The sequence below is a fragment of the Chironomus tepperi genome, unplaced genomic scaffold (genome assembly GCF_022539635.2).
Source record: "Chironomus tepperi strain 1889 unplaced genomic scaffold, CSIRO-AGI_Ctep_v1 contig_365, whole genome shotgun sequence".
NCBI lineage: Eukaryota > Metazoa > Arthropoda > Insecta > Diptera > Chironomidae > Chironomus > Chironomus tepperi.
In genome coordinates this window covers 430843-445952 of record NW_027226487.1, presented here as the reverse complement: position 1 = coordinate 445952, position 15110 = coordinate 430843, and the positions used below count along the sequence as shown (strand labels likewise).

Sequence of the window (15110 nt, the reverse complement as noted above, 5' to 3'; positions counted from 1 at the left end):
AAATTCGTTAAAAGGACACAGATAATTCTGCATAAAGGCCCTATGCGACTACACCTAATGCGTTCTCGAAATCCCGGTTCTGATAAATTGTCGGAATCCCGGGATCCCAATCCTGTTAGCGAGAAAGCATACTATACCCTTGTCTTAACAGAAAAATATGCTCTCAAGCACAAAGGAAATTGAGATCACGATCGTAAATATTCTCGCAAAGCAAGCTCCAAACAGCGTGCTCGCTGCCTGTTATTATTGGAAACAAGAAGTCACCCTATACTAATGTTTAAGTTCCATTCTCATGTATACCTCCTTCAAGACAAATCATTTTTCCAAGTTTACAAAACGCTTACTCATTTCATATAGATTCTTCTGCCTAATTTCGTAATTTGACATCTAAAACCACCCACCTCCTAACAGAATCAAAAGCTCTCAGTCACCTCAAAAAATAATTCATCATTTTAAACGCAAATTGAGTTCAAACCTTTCCAACGAAGACAAAAAAAAGTTCACATGAGAAACTTGGTAAATCACTCAATTATGTTACATACATGTGTCTATTAAGCACATCGCAAAATGAAAAATGTCACAAAAAAATACCGAGAAAAGGATTAAGCGAAGAAAAAATGTTGCGAACTTTTGATTAAAAAAGTTTTTTTTAAAAAAATAATTTGACAAGAATTTTTTTTGTAACTTAATGAAAATGCTTGATAAGAACACTGCAAAATTTCACTAACTGGCATTTTCTGTAATGACATGAGAAAAATTATTAACAAATAGATATGTCATCAAAAGCGCGCGGAAGTTCAGACGTACAGACATTGTGTTTACTTTTTCGGAAAAATTATTTTAAATTTTTGTCATTAAACAAGTGTCTTTATTAATCGGTAAACAGATACAGCTACAATTAAGAGCATAAAGTATCACAACCGTGTGAAGTTAAGGTGTTAAGATCACAAATAGTCAGTAAATTTTAAAGTTGAACTTCTCTATATTTTTATTTTTATTTTGGCGCGAATAAATTTGCTTTGTGTATCTGAAGTGTAGATTTGAATTTAGTGGTCAACAGTGCTTTTAAATAAAGTTTATTATGGCTGAGCAGCAGTTTATTGATCTGGACTTATCGATCGAAGAAAAAAACGAGATTTGTGCCACTGGATATGAAAGCACGGCGCCTGAAGATGGTAATAATGTTAACAATAATCTTTTCGGTACTTCAATTAGGAAAAAGCCGAGCGGCGCCACCATTCGTAAGCTGAAAGCCAACAGGAACGTCCATGATGAATCCAGTAAGGGAGGAGGAAAGCGTCAAATCCAATCGCCTGAAGATTTAGCTCATTTAAATAGGACAAAACGCTACAAAGAAGAACAGCAAAAGTTCAGTGAAATCTTAAAAGGAAACGAGGTTATCGTGAAATTTGTTAATTATCCAGAAAGCTTGATGGATGAAAAATGTGTCACTGCTCTTGAGAAACATCTTCTGAAAAAAATCGACATGTTGAAATTAGGGAAGCAGCACCGCAATTCCATCAAGGAAGCTGTTAGACGGATATTGGAAAATTAAATGTATTGGACAACAATCAGTTGACTGGCTAACTAATATAGTCAAGGCAGTTAGGCTCAGAGGACAATTCATTCACGTCATTAATGCTGATGAGCTGCCTGTCAGACCAAGGTGTAGAGTCTTTGCGCCGGGAGAGTGTAGCATTGATAAAGCAATCATGCATCGCTTCAAAGTTCAAAACATTGGTTTTGACTTCTCCACCTGGCGGCTTATATCAAACAAGAGACATTTTAGATATGATGGTCGTATTATCGTGATGGAAATGGCAACAGAAAGTGTCAAGGCCTTAGAAGATCGAAACTGGTATCTCGCCTACGGACTAACACAGGTAAAATTCCATTTTATTGATGAGGAAGTAGAAAAGTCAGGCGGCAATAATGCCAATACTGACAATTTAGTTGTTGAGAGCATGAGTGATCAGAACAGTATGGACTTTGAAGTAGTAGAAGAATTAACTAATGAAGATGATTCCAGTTGCTAGGGCGGCTTTGCCAATACCTTGCAATCTGAATTTGCTGTTTTATAGCATTTCTGAATAAAAATAAGCATGGAATATACAACGGAAATTTTTAGTTCAAAAAAACATAATTTTAAATTGTTATTTCAGATATTTATGACATTACATGGTGAAGGTCCCGCATATTTAATTTATTGGTTTAATTATTAATGAAAGTATGCCAAGCTAATCTGCAGCACTCAAAAGCTGCCACTTTAGAATTAAGTAAGAACTTTGATAAGGGCCTTTTTGATATAGTACTCATTCAAGAGCCTTACATGAAGGACAATACTGTCAATTTTCACACTCAAAATGGCAAGGTTCTTTATAATCAGAATAACGGCAAGGTGAGATCCTGCATTTTGCTTAGTAAGAACTTAAAGTTTTTCATGTTACATCAGTTTACGACAAATGACGAAGTTGCAGTAAAGATAACTTATAAAGACAAGAAGGGGGGTGAAACGGATATCGTTTTTTGTAGCGGGTATTTCCCATACGATGCGACCTCAGATCCTCCTAGTCCCAATATTGTCAATTTAGTTGATTTTTGCTGCACAAATAGGTTGAATTTTATTGTTGGATGTGACGCCAATGCACACAATGTAATATGGGGTAGTAGTGACACTAATAAGAGGGGTGATAGCATCCTGGACTTTGTTCTTGTTAAAGAACTAATTATTTTAAATGAAGGTAATGCTCCCACCTTTGGAAATAGTATCAGAGAAGAAGTGATTGACATCACTTTCTCAAACAGGGCGGCAAGTAATTTAATCAGAAATTGGAAGGTCTCGGAAGAGCCATCTCTTTCAGATCATAGGTATATTAACTTTGAAGTGGAATCATTCGTGGGTGAAGGAGAGATTTTTCGTAATCCGAGAAACACGGACTGGATAGGTTATAAGGGCAGCTTAATCAGCAATTTGCAAAGTTTAGAACCGAGAATTTCAACTCAAAGAGAAGCTGAGATTCTCTCTTGCAAACTAAATGAAGCCATAATTAAAGCATACGAAAATAATTGTAAAATTAGTAAGCCTTTTAAGTTTGGAAAAAACAACTGGTATAATGAAGAATTAAGTAAAATGAGGAAATTAGTAAGGAAAAAATGGAATCAAAGTAGGAAACTAGTTAGGCTAGGTATGAGTATAGAGTCTGCTTCTTTAAAGTCTGGTTACAAAGAGCTTTTAAATAACTACAGCAAAGCTGTAAAGGAAGCAGCTTTCAACTCCTGGAAAAATAAATGTGACGAAATTGAAAGTTATGAAGAATGTGCGAGAATTCATAAATTAATGGCTAAAAGAAATCTAAGCACAACAATTGGGGCTCTAAAAAAGACTGACGGTTCTTTCACACACAGTAGCAGTGAAAGTCTTCAGTTGTTATTGAATACGCATTTTCCGGGCTCTGTTATTATTGATAGTTCAGAAAATGCCAATGAAGAAAAAATAAATTGGTCGAATGATGATTTTCTGCCGAGCAATATTATCACAGAGGAAAAGATAGGATGGGCAGTAGGGTCTCTGAAGCCTTTTAAATCTGCGGGGGAGGATGGCATTTTCCCAGTTTTATTACAGAAAGGTTTGGCTCAATTGATGACCTTCATGGTCAATTTATTCAGGTTTAGCTTAGAAACAGGATACATTCCCAAATTATGGAGAAAAGTTAAGGTCGTTTTTATTCCTAAGCCAGGCAAAAATACTTACGCGGAAGCTAAGTCGTTTAGGCCCATCAGTCTCATGTCCTTTCTTTTGAAAGTTTTAGAAAAGATCGTTGATCGTTATATAAGGGATGAAATTTTGACTAATTATCCTTTATCAAAATATCAATACGCTTATCAACCGGGAAAATCAACGGATGCTGCTTTACATAGTATAGTGTCAAGAATTGAGAAGGGATTCATTGACAAGGATTTCATGTTAGGGGGGCTGGTCGACATTGAAGGAGCTTTTGATAACACTCGCTTTGATATTATTACCAGAGCCCTACATAGAAGGGGTGTCCCCGACACTGTTATAAATTGGATCGACAACATGCTAAGAAACAGAATTGTGCAGGCATCTCTTAATGGAGAAGTAGTTTTTATAAGAGTTGGTCGTGGTACACCGCAAGGTGGCAACCTGTCTTGCATCTTGTGGTCATTAGTCATAGATGATTTATTAGTAGAACTTAATGAGTCTGGTGGTATCTTTGCTCAAGGTTACGCAGACGATATTTTTATTCTAGTCAAAGGAAAATTTACCAGCACGGTGCTGGATATTTTTCAAAGGTCTCTAAATATTGTACAAAATTTTTGTGACAAGGTTGGACTGTCTGTTAATCCAGCAAAAACCACGGTGATACCATTCACCACAAAGCGTAAACTTGATTTAAGTTGTCCAACAATGTATGGGCAAAGAATTGAATTCAGTTATGAGGCTAAATATCTAGGTATTTATTTGGACTGGAAGTTAACCTGGAACTTGCATGTTGATTTTATTGTTAACAAGGTTATGAAATCTTTTTGGGCATGTAGAACTATAGTTGGAAAAAATTGGGGTTTAAAGCCTAACATGATGTATTGGTTATATGAGCAAATCATACTACCAAGAATATCATATGGATGTGTTGTCTGGTGGCACAAAATGAAACAGATAACAGCTTCTCAAAAATTGAGAAACTGCAAAGAATAGCGGAAATAGCAATTACTGGCGCATGGAAGACTACGCCTAAGGTGGCTCTAGACAGAATGCTTGAGCTTCCACCTCTACGTTTTAGAATTGAGGCCAAAGCTCAGACAAGCGCAAGTAAACTCGTGATTAACAATTTATGGGTGTATAACTGGATTTTCACAGGTCACATGGAGCTAAATCATTTTCTTAGAGGAGTAAACTTGTATACGCTAGAATCTGATCATTTAGCGTCCAATTTAGTTTTTAACAAATCATTTAAGGTGATGGAATCAGACTTTATTGAGAATACATCTAATGACTTGACTGACGAAAACTACCAATTTGTGTTTACCGATGCATCAAAATCGGGGAATGGGGTTGGAATTGGGTTGTTCAGCAAAGATCTAAACTTTACGTTATCCTACAAATTGCAAGATCATGCTTCTGTCTTTCAGGCAGAAGTACTAGCAATTGGTGTTTGTGCTAAGTACTGTCTAGATTTGAAGTTAAAAGGTAAAAGGCTATGTTTTCTTACAGACAGTCAGTCTGCTCTAATGTCTTTAAGTAAACAAGAAGTGAAATCAAAAACGATACTGAACTGCATGTCCAGTTTATCAGCTTTAGGTATTGAAAATGAGGTAATCCTTAGATGGATACCGGGTCACAGTGGAGTAGTAGGCAATGAGGAGGCTGATCGATTGGCTAAGGAAGCTGCTATGAAGGAGTCACATGATCTGACAGTACACTATCGATTTAAAATCCTAAAAATGGAAATTCAGGAATGGCTGTCAAGACAGCACTTTAGGATATGGAACACACACGAAGGGGCAAATACAGCAAAAAGTCTAATTGGTCCAAAGAATAAAAACAAAATATCAGATGCCCTTATACTGTCAAGGAAAGACTTAAGCATCTTAATAGGTGCTCTAACAGGACACATGAGTATCAACAGTTTTCTTTTTAAGATGAATTTAACTAATGATAAATCTTGCAGGTTTTGCAGTAAGGACGAGGAAAGCATTGTTCATATTCTATGTAAATGTAGGACACTACGTCGGCAAAGAGTTAAGCATTTTAATTACGAGCAAATCGGTATTGAGATGATATGTAAACAACGCTATGTAGATATAGTTGGCTTTATCAAGGACACTGGAATTTTAAACTAGCAACAATGGGATAGTACAACAGATCGATGATCGCAGTGCTTCTTTGCTATCTAGCAAACCCAACAATTCATTCTATTCTATTCTAATGAAAATTACATTGTGGGAATGTAGAAAGGGGGTTGTGGATTTAAGATAATTTTTTTCTTGGGGTTTTTGAATATTTGAGTCATATTTTAGATACTTTTGTGAGTAGATTAATTGTTTGAAATTGCATTTTATCAAGCTTGCATACAACTATTGTTAGGTTAATGTGTTCGATTCCCATAAGTAACAATGTCAATTTCCTACCTTAACGAACCCAGGTTCAATCCTAAGAATTTTCTAATTGAATACAACCGCTAATTGCTGTTTGGCTATACAACTCTGTTTGTGTCCGAACTCATAATCGACTCGAATTTTGTATGGAAAAGTCGACTTAAGTTGGCTCAACTTCGTACAAAATTCAAATCGACTTCAATATTTGGTGTGTATGCTCATAATATCATCTGAAAATTGTATACGCCTTGAATAATGGCCAGTCGACAGTAACAGAAACATCTACAGTATAACAAAAACATCAAATGCTATAATTAAATGGGTATAAAATGGTTTGATTCCCACTGGACCCAAGTTTTTACTCAGTTCTACTTGATATTTAAGCTTAAAGTTGCTTAGAAATGTCAGAACATCGTATTTGAGACAACCGATATGCTCTAGTCACCTTGCAGATAAAGAGCGTTCTTTCAAGAGCAGAATAAGCTAAAAGCTCACTCGCTAGTATGCTCAACAAGTATATTTAAAAAGACTAAGGCTAACTCTTGAGGACATGTTCATTGCATGTTAGACGTCTGCACCTTCACAATTTGATTTTGGATGCATACTTACTTACTTACTTACTTACTTAATTACTTATTTATTTACTTACTTACGCTGGTAGGACAGATCAGTTGTGATTCATGACCTCCCACAAGAGTCGCCTCAAGCTGGCTCTATCGCTGGACATGTTTTAGATGCATCACAACATTACAGGCGCATTTTTGAACTATTGGACACTTGCCAACCCTGAAGCTTACTCAAGTGTCAACATCAGATTGTAAAATATTTTTATGATGAAGAAAATAAAGATCATTAAATCTCCTCGACATGCACTTTAAATATTTCAAACCTTAAAAAAAATTCTCATCATTATTTAATCCTCATAAACTATCAGGAATAAAAAAAAAATTTCAATTTATCATCTGGAACAAACCTCCATAAAACTTTCTCGTTTACACACACAATTATGGTAGATAAACTTACCCCACATTTTTTGTGCCAAACATTATATCCAATGAGAGAAGCCAAACATCATCATCAAAAATGATTCCACTCAAATATTTACAATATGTTGTACCTTCGTCGTTAGCTACAAAAAAAAAAACGAACTCAATGCATTGTTTGCATACTAAAATTTTATGCTGTAACATAAATTTAATTGCATAAGGTTTTGAGGGATATAATTTACCTTTTTAATGTCTGTTTATCGACAATATTTACCATAGTTAAATTCAAAAAAAGGATGGAAAAATGAAACTTATGGCCATTAAGCACATGCTAGGACTTTTATGACTCTTACAAAATGTCAATGCACACAATTTTATTTTATATGTTATCAAAATATCATCAATTTAATCGAATAAAGTCAATAAATTGATTACGATAACCTTACTCGAATGTTGCACGATGCTGGTTGGTTTTATGGCAATATCGAGATTTTTGTGGCATCGACTAAAAGTTTTCAATTAAGATAATCTAATTATCTGTAGTCTTTAATCGATGGGAAAACATATTGGGTTAATAAACTTTTCACATTTTATTTAATCACCTTTTTTTTTAATGGATATACGTTTGCATGTTTTTTGGTGGACGTTGAATGTTAATTGGAACTTTTTTTGTGATGTAGTTAGTTGGTGTTGAATTTTTTGGGCATTTTTTTGGGATGAAAGTTTTTGAACACAGCATATGGTAAGTGGAGGTTCAGAAATATAGTCATGGGACATTTATGGAGTATCAAACAGGGTTTTAGGCATAATTGTCAGAAGGTACGTTTGAACGTACGTTATGCTGTTTAATTAGGACGGCATTCTGATGTATTTTAAGCGGGACGCTGCTGTGTTCCCATGTTGGGAATATTGACACTCAAAATAGTCCAAAAGACCTCAAGAGAGTTAAATGTACAAATTTCCCAGTGAATCGAAAATCCTTTGACCACCCTTTATTATGGATGATTTTGGCATCACCTTGACACAGAAACATTGGTCAATCACTACCTTGAATATTGAAAAGTCACGATTTTAACAATTTATTTCAAATTATTGTAAACAGAACCACTCAGCATATGGTGTATACTACAGCTTAAAGCACCCATTTACGTCCAAGAGTCTGTTTAAAGTTTCCAAGGTCAAGCTATACTAAACGCATTTTTGATTTATTGCATTATACGGCTCGGAAATCTGGAACTCTCCACAAGCAGTTGAGGAAGCACTTGGTGTCTTTGAGAGACGAATACTGCGATTATGAATAATTATGAACTCTTTCAGCTTTTCCAGGCTGTTTATATTGTCACTCTTCTCCGCTTGAGATGAGCAGGTCATGTGAGCAGAGCAGGTCATGTGATGCTCCAGTATATAGAGTCACTTTGCAGACTTTGTGGACGGAAAAGATCGAGGAAAAGACCGAAAATTTCTTGGATTGGATGTGTTGATAAGAACGCTAGGGTTCTCAATATCCCGAACTGGCAGAAGTAATCGAAAGATTCGAGTTATGTCATCGACAGCTTGAGCATTGACAAGAATAAAAGAGAAAAAGGGGTTTTGAGCAATAAAAGGTGATTTTTTGCATTAAAAAAATAATATTTGGACTTGAAAGTTAGTCCAATTGGTGTCAGCAGAACTTAAAGTTGTAAGAATCACACAAAAATAACCGCATATAATTAAAGAAATATTCAACAAAATAGCTTTAACGACTACATTCAACCTAAATCTCAATCTTAATGTCTCATCTCTCAATCTTATTAAATTAGATCTATAAAAAAGTCAAACAATATAAAATGCGACAATAATTATTACAGTCACAGCAGTAGATTAAGAAAAAGCTCATAAAAATAATTTCATTCTATTTTTTATTGAAAGTCATAAAAATCGAGTCACAATTTTTTAATTAAATCAAGAACAATAAAATTCGATCTATAAACATTTTTAGTAAGTAAACATCTGAAATAGTCAATATAAAATTTATGTATACAAAACATGGTGCTGAAATGGATCATACATAATTAAATTGTAGTTTTTTTTACGATGTAAACAAAAGTTTGCATCAGAGTTGTAAAATGAGAACCTGTCATAGCTAAAAACCGTACAAATTCTTGATAATTTGTATGGTTTTGTATGTACCTGTCACTGCCATGCATGATGTTCTTACAAAACCACACAAATTATCCAGAAATTGTACTGTTTTTACCTATACCAGATGCCTGTTTGGCAACTCTGGTTTGCAACATTAAAACCTCACAAAACACTTACTATAGCCGAATTTATGACACAAATTAGTATGGATAGCAGGTGATGGTAAGTTTCACCGACGAAAGATCCTCTCGCGTGCATCTAAATTATTTATAAGAATCAACAAGATGGAAAAATAAGAAGACAAAAAAGGGTTTTTTTAGCAAATTTTTAACCTTTTTTCTTTTTATGACGCGCCATAAAATTTAATCGCTTCTCATTGCTTTAAGAATAAAAAAATATATATACGACGAGTGAGAAGAACATGCACATTTTGATTTACGACATAAAAGGTGTTCGTTCGGGATCATAAAATAAAAAGGGAAGAAATCTTTTGAATCATCTTATTCCCTATCAATGTTTTAACATGAAAAACTCAAAGATTTGTTGGAAAATCATCGAATTTGCTATTCGATTTGGAAGCGTGACGCATTTTAGATTTGAGGATGTTGATTAGATTTTATTGAGTGTTTTGAGGTTAGGGATGTTGATAAGGAATCTTGAAGATTGTCTTGGAAAATGAAAAGGAATCTTCGACACAGAAGTTGAAGAAAATCTGAGCAAAGGTTAACTTGACAATGACCTGAAGCTGAATGTCATCGAATCTGACCTATGGCAAGAGTCACGTTGAACTGGGGCTGGATTGTTGGTGATTTCTGAGTCATGTGCTTTTCGGGTTAAGGCTCTTTGTTGTCAAGTTTAAAGGATGTAACTGGTTTGAAATCTTTTAACATTTCATAAGGTTCCAAAGAGGTTTGATCATGGTTTGGTCGACAATGATGTGTACTCTACTAGACACGCCAAGCCCTTTGCTGTATTTGTCTAATTTCTGGCTATAATCATGATTGTATATAAATTAAAAGACTTCTCATCTGACTTTGTTCAAGTTGTCCTCAAGTCGCTTAGTCGATCCAAAAGCAACCACCACGTCGGCGCTTGATTTTGACATTTTGTCGGACTTAACCTGAAGAATTGTAATGCCAAACATTTACTTTTTCTGTAAAAAGTCCTCACTGTTCAATAAATGCACACCTCAAATTTCAAAATCAACATCAACTGCTCACTCATCTCAGTCAAAATGTCAACAAATCCTCCCCAACTTTTCATCTCAACAAGCTATTCAAGTGACTCTTTTTTTCCAAGGTATAAAACTGAATGGAAATTTACTTTTTTTTTGCGATAGTAAAATTCTGAAAGTATTGATGACAGTGTGAACACGTTCATGTTAAAAGTTTTAAAGCACTCCTCACGATGGTCTTTAAACTTTGAACGAAAAACTACTACAAACTGAATCCTTAACATCTTACAGGTGAATGCTATATTTCTTGGGTTTCGTACTTAAGCTCTTTCGTTTTTATAGAGATGGAATTTTATGAGAAATTTATTTTTAGAGTTGGAATGATTATTACTTGAATGAATAAGTTGGAGTGGATGGGAATTTAGAAGAAGGTTAGGAAAGGTTTAAAAGGTTCTTTTTTAATTTTTGAATGTTTTTTTTGAATTTTTCAAACTTTTTTTTTAATTTTTTAAACTTTTTTTTCGAATTTTTAGTAAAAAGTTTTAGAACTCAAATAAAGCTTCAAAAATTCAAAAAATTTTTTTAAAAAAATCAGCTTATTTTTTTAAAATTCTTAAAAAGCTTCAACAATTTGAAAAAAAATTTAAAAATTCAAAAGAAGTTGAATTTTTAAAGCTTTATTTGAGTTTTAAAACTTTTTTTTGATGCTTAAAGTATTTTGTAAATTTTTTTTAAATCATTTTTAAATTTTTTTTTCATATTTTTAAATATTTAAAACTTTTTTTTCAAGTTTTTAAATTTTTTTTTGAATTTTTAATTTTTTTTTTATTGAATTTTTAAAATATTTTTTAAAGTTTTTTTTTTGAATTTTTTTATATAATTTTTAGAATATTTGAAGCTTTTTTTAAATTTTTATTTTTTTTTGATTTTTTAAAAGTTTCAAAATATTTTTTGAAATTTTAAATTTTTTTCAAATTTTTTCAATAATTATTAGCAAAATTACAAATAAGGTTAAGTTCTTACTAAGACCAAATCTTATTCAGAGTCAACAAAACAGTCAGCACAGACCATAAACTCATAAAATGGTTTAAAAACAGTACTCAGTACAAAATAAATATTTAAATTCAGTCCACCTTTTAATTTTTAATCGGTCATTTCCATAACACGCACAATTTATTTACAAAAAAAAATTCAATATTTAATGGACCTTCAAAATCCAAACAAAAAAAAAAATGGCAAATTGTTAAGAGCTTTTCATGATACTTCAAAACCCCTTTCTATCATCACCGACTGAACAATAGTCTAGAGCTGTAATTGGTTTACTTTTGTTGTTATAATGAAATCAAATTTACATGACTGAATTTTGGTCTTTTATTCTCGTGACTGTTGTTTGTTATTCATTTTATAACCCTAACCCCGTACGTTATGCTGTTTTGTATCCTACACAAATTACATTCATGATTAATTTCATAATTTAAAATGATCATTAAATTTTTATGCTTCACTTGTGCTTTCGTTGATTGTTGGCTTTTAAATGATTTTCTTTTTTTGAGACGAGAGAAATGTAATGAAAAATCGTTAGGAGCTGAGGGGTAGATTAAGGTTGATGAGGATTTTTTTAATTAATGCTAAAACTCATAAAACAATTTTTTATATATATTTGACTGAGACATTGGTGGGCAACCTGTGTGCCGCGACACACACTAGAGTGTCGCTAAACAGTTAGAAATTCTCATGAGCCGCATGCTGCATGTGGTTTCGTGACATGGTGTGTCACGTTAAATAAAAGGTTGAACACCACTGGACTAAAGTGAAGTTATGACTAAAACAGACAACCTGTGTGCTGCGACCCACTAATGTGCCACCAAAAAATTTCAAATTATCATAAGCCGTACACCGTATGCGGCTTCGTTCCAAGTTGTCCCCACCATAATTAAAAGGTTGACCACCACTGGACTAAAGTGAAAATCAAACCATGAACCGCATTTTTTTTTATTTCGACCTTTTTTGACAGGCAAAATGTTTTATGGCATTTTTCTCAAGTACCCATATAACTTTTTTCAGATCTCATCAAGTGTAAATTTGTTAAAACATGAGTGATAATTGAATGGCAGTGGGTCAAGGGAGACTCTTTTTTTTATTTACGGTGAAGCGTTTTTGAGGTGATTTATTTGATTTTTTTCAATGACAGCAATTGAGAGGATTTTTTTGTGGTATTATGGCTGGTAATTGCTCTAACATTCTTGTTGTTTTATAAATCTAGGGACCTTCCTGTAGACCACGACATCTTGGTCGTCCAAGTTAGTGGTGTGCCATCTTTGTTTATATTCAACACTTCAATGTGCCGTAAGGAACCACAATGTTCCATCCTAGCTTCATACTTACTTTGCTGGCCGTACAGATCAATTGTGATCCAGGATCCAATAGTTCTTCATCAGATGTCACCTGAAACTGGTCATATTCCAAAATCTAGCAAAAAAGGAGCCAAAAACACAAAGCGTTCCCAAACAGTCACCCATTCAAGTAGTAACTATCCTCGACGTTGCTTAACTTCAGTGATCGGACGAAAACTGTTGTGCTCAACGTGATATCGTTGACGATTAATTTTAAGTGCGAAAATTCTATTTATAGAATTTACAAAGTAGCTCTAAATGTGATAAAAATAGAAACAATGATTTTCATTAAATTTTTTTCAGTAAAATCCGGTTCATAGCTGAATTTAGAACGGAAATGTCGCGTTTTAAGCTAAAATGATTATCAGCATAATATATCTTCGGAAGCCAAACTTAAATTACGTAACGTAATAAGTTATAATAATGATGATAATCTGCAAAAAAATTAAAAAATTTACTGATGAAAGGTTGATGTTGCAAAAAAGAAAACTTCTGCATTGTCCGGGAATCGAACCCGGGTCGTCCGCGTGGCAGGCGAACATTCTACCACTGAACCAACAATGCATTTGAAGATAAATTTCACATTTACAATTTTACATATTTTAATCATATATTTAATAATTTTTTGACGTTTTAAATAATTTTAACTTTTAAACATAGCGTGAAATTGATTGATTTTAGAAAAAAAAAATAAGTTTAAATGTAGCGTGACTTTAAAAAATAAAGAAACAGTGGTCTTCTGTTTTCAAAAAAAATTTGCTTCTATTTTTCAATATTACAATATTAAGTATAATATATTTTGAGAGCTCAAGCAGCTGCTTATCTTAAATTTTTATGATAATTCATTGTTTTTTTGACGCGGTGTCATCCAGAAGGAGTTTTTTATTCTTGTCGTAAATGACGGTTTGGTTTTTGTCGCGAATACACAAACCGAGTTTATGTGACTAGAAACAGTGGAAAAATAATCGAATCCGACAATACTTTCGCTTAGATCGATGTTAGAAATGAATAATAATCAATTTATCAAATTCAGTTATCACACTCTTAGAAATAATTCTAAAATTTTAGTTTTAGAATAAATTTTTTTTTACTTTAAAAATTTAATTTTTAATTTTAATACTTAATTTTAAAATATTAAAACTTAATTTTAGATTCTAAAATTTTAATTTTTAAAATCTAAAACCCGAATTTTAAAATTCTAAAACTAATTTTTTAGAAAAATTTTTCTCATAAAACTTCACAAGCGCATTCAGAAATCACTTGATGAAGTATGTGCCAACTTTGTATGAAAAATTTAGAAAAAGTTGTTATAAAATTAGCAACTTATGAAGCATGTTTCCCTTTCTTTACTCACTTGTGTGAGCTATTAGTCATAACAAATGGCTGCTTTGAATTTTTTCTGCTCCTTATTACAGGAAATAAAAATCAAAAATCTAAAATTTAATTTTTAATTCTAAAATTTAGTTTTTAACATAGCACCTAAAACTTTATTTTAGATTTTAATACTAAAATTTTTAGAATTTTAAAATTTTAATTTTTAATTTTAAAACCTTAATTTTAGTTTTTCTATGGAAAATTTTTAATATTAAAATTTTAGAATTAAAAATTTAAGTTTTTAAATTTTAAAATTTTAGTTTTAAAATCTAAAATTTAGTTTTAGGTGCTATGTTAAAAACTAAATTTTAGATTTTTCCATACAAATCTAAAATTAAATTTTAGAATTTTTCTAAGAGTGCAAAGATTAGATAAGCGTACATGCAAAATCGTACTGATTTCAACAACTGTACCCCAAAAAACTGTATATTTTAGATCAGTTGTGGGCAACCTGTGTGTCACACTAGTTTGCCGACAAATAAAAGTTTTAAATGTCATGAACCGTATGCCGTGTGCGGGTTTGGTTGATGATTATCATCAAGGTGTGTCCTTAAAAAATAAAAGGTTGTCCAGCACTGATTTAGATAATGTTTAAGTTCAATAAGTGAGCGAGCATGATGAGAATTTAGGGACAGATCAGTTGAATCCAAGTTCCAAATCATTAAATTTCCATAAAATTTCCACAAATTTGCTTCCATTGAGTGCTTTTTAAAGCTCACTCATTAAAAAATATGTATTCATAAAAAAAATCTCATGTGTTTCATCATGAATAAAAATCTAAATCGCATTAGTCATCAAAAAGCAGCATCTGTAACAACACTTTAATCACCTATACAAGAATGAATTCATAATAAAATTACAAAAGCTGTTAAAAGGAAGTGAGGATGAGAAAAATGTTTTCAATATAACATAAATTAGGCTAAGATGATCACAAAGGAAGCAGCA

At 32.7% G+C, this 15110-nt stretch overlaps 1 long non-coding RNA gene and 1 other non-coding gene across 2 annotated transcripts; both read right to left on the bottom strand.

Annotated features, from left to right (window-relative positions):
- Positions 1-9020: 9020 nt before the first annotated feature.
- LOC139095589 (uncharacterized) lies at positions 9021-12949 on the bottom strand. The gene is made up of 3 exons (XR_011544882.1): positions 12784-12949; positions 9402-9482; positions 9021-9134 (listed from the first exon to the last, which is right to left on the bottom strand). It is a non-coding gene; the product is annotated as an uncharacterized lncRNA (long non-coding RNA).
- Positions 12950-13284: 335 nt separating this feature from the next.
- On the bottom strand, positions 13285-13355 carry TRNAG-GCC (transfer RNA glycine (anticodon GCC)). Its single transcript has one exon. It is a non-coding gene; the product is annotated as a tRNA-Gly (tRNA).
- Positions 13356-15110: the final 1755 nt, after the last annotated feature.